Genomic DNA, 5,160 nt, shown 5'->3' with positions numbered 1-5,160 from the left:
GTGGCCGACGTTTTCCACCGTGGTTTTTTCATCCCTCCGCATATACTCCATTCGTTCCATAGTGCAGTACATATACTCCCTCCTTTCCTAAATATATGTATTTTTAGACATTCCACTATTGGACTACATACAGACGTATATAGACATATTTTAGAGCGTAGATTCACTCATTTTGCTTCGTATGTACTCCTCTTTTGGAATTTCTAAAAAGACTTCTATCTAGGAAAAGGGGGAGTAGATTTTTTGACTAGGCAAACATTGCAAAGCGTGAAAAAATTTATAGAGAATAGTATTTATATATACCATAGTAAAGTATATACAATATGAAAGTAAATTTTGTGATGTATCTAATGAAATGGAATTGGAATTCTAGATGTATATGTTTTTCTCTACAACAGCTTGGTTAAAGTTATTAGTAAATGTTGACTTCTCAAAATGTTTATATGCAATTCATTGTGGAACTGATGGAGTGATATATTACTACATTCTGCAACCTTTTTTAGCTTCTAATATTGTCTTCTTTCTTGTAGGTACATATGTACGTGGCAAAGATCCATGCCTAGACCCTTTTTGCATGTGGGGCAATGGAAATTCATGCACCCGCACCAAGTGATGAAACTGATAAGGCTTGTTAGAGAAATGAGGAAAAAGATGCCAACTAGACTATTTGTTTACACCCTATCCAACACAACGGTGAGTTGTAGGATGGTAACTATGAACTCCATAGCCATCTATTAGTACTGCCCATAATGAGTTGTCACACAACAATGTTTGAAACTTTTTCTTTTGAAGTCGTTCACAGAGCAGTTTACTCATGATTACCTCACAAAGTACATGATTGGTGGACTTGTAATGAATGTGAAAGTATATTATCAAAACTACAATGAGTATCGATCAGTCGTAATGAAGAGAGTGAAGGATGGGTGGGCGACCATCACTTGGGGTTGGCCAAGAGTCATTCGTGCATTCGTCATGGAGAAGGGCACAATATCGACATTCTGCTTCAGCTTCTCCAGCAAGCAGGATGACTTTTGGCTCTCTCTTGACCATCTTTAATACAACCATTATTCCATCATTCTTTATTTGTCCCTTCTGTTTTTACTTGATGTTTATGTAGTTCTTGACTATATGTACATGTGAATTGAATTATTCATTTGTTCTTCAACCCATATTTAAACATGATTGTATATGAAATACATGATTTTCTACTTTCAAATGTAGGTTAGGTGAATTACGAATGAAGGTATTAAATTGGGAGTTAATTATGCTCTACAAGCCATTACAATGCACACAGTTTGAGAAAAACCCCGTCTCCGATCAACTTCCAGATCATGCACGTTTCTCAACTCGCGGCGTGTGCGATGAATCTCTGTTGCCCACATGGTCAGCCAAGAAATAGCATGTGATATTAAGAACAATAGTGCACACAGTTACTTATTATCAAGTGTTTGTGATATTCTCCTTATCACACAAGATTTTCTATCATGAACCGTTTATGATGTGTGCCCATCATAAATGTTGGTCAAAGGAGAACGCATGCTATCGATCTTTATCCGACACAGGTAGTCTGGATGAAACGTTTGAGAAGTATGGATGACAGGTTTGGGACATTTTATAAATCACAAACGTTCATCAAAAGAGCCATGTGTGGGATGGATTCAACCTTCACATATGGTTTTATAAGGAAAAACGTATGCAGTCTTATATCCTTTCACAAACGGTCATAGTGGAACTAAATGTGTGTGATAGTCTTCTTATCATACATGGGTTATAGTTACAAACTATTTATGATGTCGTGCAGATCACAAACGGTGCACCGCAGAGTAACACGTGCATTGGTAATGCGATATCACACGAGTAGAAAAGATGGGCCGTATGGGAAATTTGACATATCTCAAACGGTTGTGTGATAACACCCGTTTCTGATAGGTGCGTACATCTCATATGTTTAGTTTTGCGAAACCTTTGCACCTATAGGTCACCATCATCGATGATTTTTCCGTGTCGTGTGGAATGCACCCGCTTATGTTGTCTCGATATAGCCGCTTCCAAGCCTGGGTAAAGGAGGAGGATTGTGATAGGCTTGGAAAGGCAACGTCAAAACCCAACCAATCTTATGGAGATGAAACCCAAAATATTTTCGTTGGGGCATAACCCTCTCAGCGACACACTACAGCGGAACCTAGTTGTGGTGTCAAATGGGCAAGGGTCGGGCCGTCACCCCCAGGTAGAGCGCCGTATTGGGATCTCGATACAGTGGCATCTGAGTGAGGATCGGGTCATCACATCCTTAGTGGCTCGGTACATGGGCTCTCGGTGTACTGGAATATTAGCAAGGGTATTTGCATTTGACATGATGAGTGAGAAGGATAAGGAAGCTAGCCAAGCCTAGGAGGATTCACTTAGTTAGGTGGAACGTAGGGTCACTGACATGTAAGCTTCAGGAGGTAGTTGATACAGCGATGAGGAGATGTCTTGATATCGTTCGCATCCAAGAGACCAAATGGAGGGGATATAAGGTGAAGGAGGTGGAGGGTATGGTCTTCGAGCTATGGTACACGGGGACGGTTGCAAACAGAAATGGAGTAGGCATCTTGATCAGTAAGATCCTCAAGAATGGATTGGTAGACATCAAGAGAAGTGGGGACCGAATTATCCTGGTCAACTTGGTAGTTGGGGACTTAGTTCTCACCGTTATCAGCGTGTATTATCTGCAAGTAGGCCACAATGAGAACACCAAGAGGGAGTTCTGGGAAGGCCTAGAGGACATGGTTAGGAGTGTTCCGATTGGTGAGAGGCTCCTCATAGGATGAGACCTCAATGGCCACGTGTGCACATCTAACTCAGGTTTTGAGGGAGTGCATGGGGGATTTTGCTATGGCATCCGGAATCAAGAAGGAGAAGATCTCTTAAGCTTTTGCACTAGGCTACGACATGATCATACCTAACACCCTCTTTAATAAGAGATTATCACATCTAGAGAGTTACAGTAGTGGTCAAGACTCTAGCTACATTGATTTCATCCTCTTGAGAAGAGAAGACACGCGTGTGTGAGTATACTGTAAGGTGATACCTCGAGAGAGTGTTGTCCATCAACATAAGCTTGTAGTTGCTAACTTCCGCTTTCGGATTTGTGTCTAGCGGGACAAGCATGCCAAAATCGCTAGAACGAAGTGGTGGAATCTCAAGGGGGAGGTAGCTCAGGATTTCAAGGAGATGGTCATTAAGGAAGACCCTTGGGAGGAAGGAGGTGATGCACACAACATGTGGATGAAGATGATGACTTGCATTCGTAAGGTGGCCTACAAGGAGTTTGGAGTGTCCAGGGCAAGTAGAACAGAAGCTAAAGATACCTGGTGGTGGAACAATGGTGTCTAGAAGGAAATTAAAGAGAAGAAAGATTGTTTGAGACGCCTATATCTCGATAGGAGTGCAGGCAACATAGTTAAGTACAATATGGGAAAGAAGGCCGCAAAGCGATCTGTGTGTGAAGCAAGGGGTTGGGCGTATGAGGACCTCTACTAGCGGTTAGACATGAAGTAAGGAGAAAGGGACATCTATAAGATGGCCGAGATCGAAGAGAGGAAGATGAGGGATGTTAACCAAATCAAGTGCATCAAGGAAGGAGCATATGAACTCCTCGTGAAGAGCTATGAGATTAAACATAGATGGGAGGGGTACTTTGACCAGCTGTCCATTGGGGAGAGTGAGTGCTCTACCATTGAAATGGACGACTCCTTTGATGATACTAGGAGGTGTTTTGTGCGGTGAATCCAGGAGTTGGATGTTAAGGAAGCTTTAAGTAGGATGAAATGAGGCAAGGCGATGGACCTTGATTGTATCCCAGTTGAGGTGTGGAGAGGCCTCGGGGACAACGTGATAATATGGCTAACGAAACTTTTCAACCTCATTTTTTGGGCAAACAAGATGCAAGAAGGATGGAGACAGAGTATATTAGTACCAATCTTCAAGAACAAGGGGGTGTTTATAGTTGTACTAATTATCATGGAATTAAACTAATGAGCTATACAATGAAGGTATGTGAGAGTCATTGAGCACCACTTAAGAAGAATGACAAGCGTGACCAAAAATCATTTAATTTCATACCTGGGAGGTCGACCATGAAAGGCATTTTCTTGGTACGACAACTTATAGAGACATATAGAGAGCAAAAGAAGGACCTACATATGGTGTTCATTGACTTGGAGAAGGCCTATGGTAAGATATCATTGAATGTTATGGGGTGGGCCTTCAAGAAACACAAATTACCAGCAAAGTACATTACCCTCATCAAGGACATGTGCGATAATATTATGATAAGTGTTCGAACAAGTCATGGCAAAACTAATGACTTCCCGATTAAGATAGGACTACATCAGGGTCAGCTTTGAGCCCTTATATTTTTGCCTTGGTGAAGGATGAGGTCACAAGGGATATACAAGGAGATACCCCATGGTGTATGATCTTTGCAGACGATGTGGTGCTAGTTGATCATAGTCGGACAGAGATCAATAGGAAGTTGGAGTTATCGAGACAAACCTTGGAATCAGAAGGTTTTAGACTTTGTAGGACTAAAATCGTGTACATGAGGTGCGCTTATAGTACTACTAGGCATGAGGAGGATGAAGATGTTAGCCGTGATTGGCAGGTGGTTCCTTAGAAGGACACCTTTTGATATTTGGGGTTAATGTTTTAGAAGGGTGGGGATATCGATGAAGATGTGAACCGTTGAGTTAAAGCCTGATGGATGAAGTGGTGCCAAATTTATAGCATTCTAAGTGATAAGAGTTCCACAAAAGCTAAAAGGCAAGTTCTATAGGACAGTGGTTCGATATGCAATGTTTTCTGGTGCGGAGTGTCGGCGGACTAAAAGGCGACATGTGCAACAATTAGGTGTGGCATAGATGCGCAAGTTGAGATGCATGCGTGTCCACACATGGAAGGACCAAATCCGAAATGATGATACATGAGATAGAGTTGGGGTAGCGCCGATTGAAGAGAAGCTTGTCCAACATCATGTGAGATAGTTTGGGCATATTCAGCACAGGCCTCGAGATGCCCCTGTGTATAGCAGAAGGCTAAAGCATGCTGATAATGTCAAAACGGGTCGGGGTAGACCAGACTTGACATGGGAAGAGTTCGTAAAGAGAAATCCAAAGG

General features: G+C 42.0%; 1 pseudogene; it reads left to right on the top strand.

Annotated features, from left to right (window-relative positions):
• Positions 1 to 2,122: 2,122 nt before the first annotated feature.
• Positions 2,123 to 3,543, top strand: LOC123397802 (annotated as a pseudogene).
• Positions 3,544 to 5,160: the final 1,617 nt, after the last annotated feature.

Source organism: Hordeum vulgare, chromosome 1H (assembly GCF_904849725.1).
Source record: "Hordeum vulgare subsp. vulgare chromosome 1H, MorexV3_pseudomolecules_assembly, whole genome shotgun sequence".
Taxonomy (NCBI): Eukaryota; Viridiplantae; Streptophyta; class Magnoliopsida; order Poales; family Poaceae; genus Hordeum; species Hordeum vulgare.
This window is presented reverse-complemented; position numbering and strand designations above follow the sequence as displayed.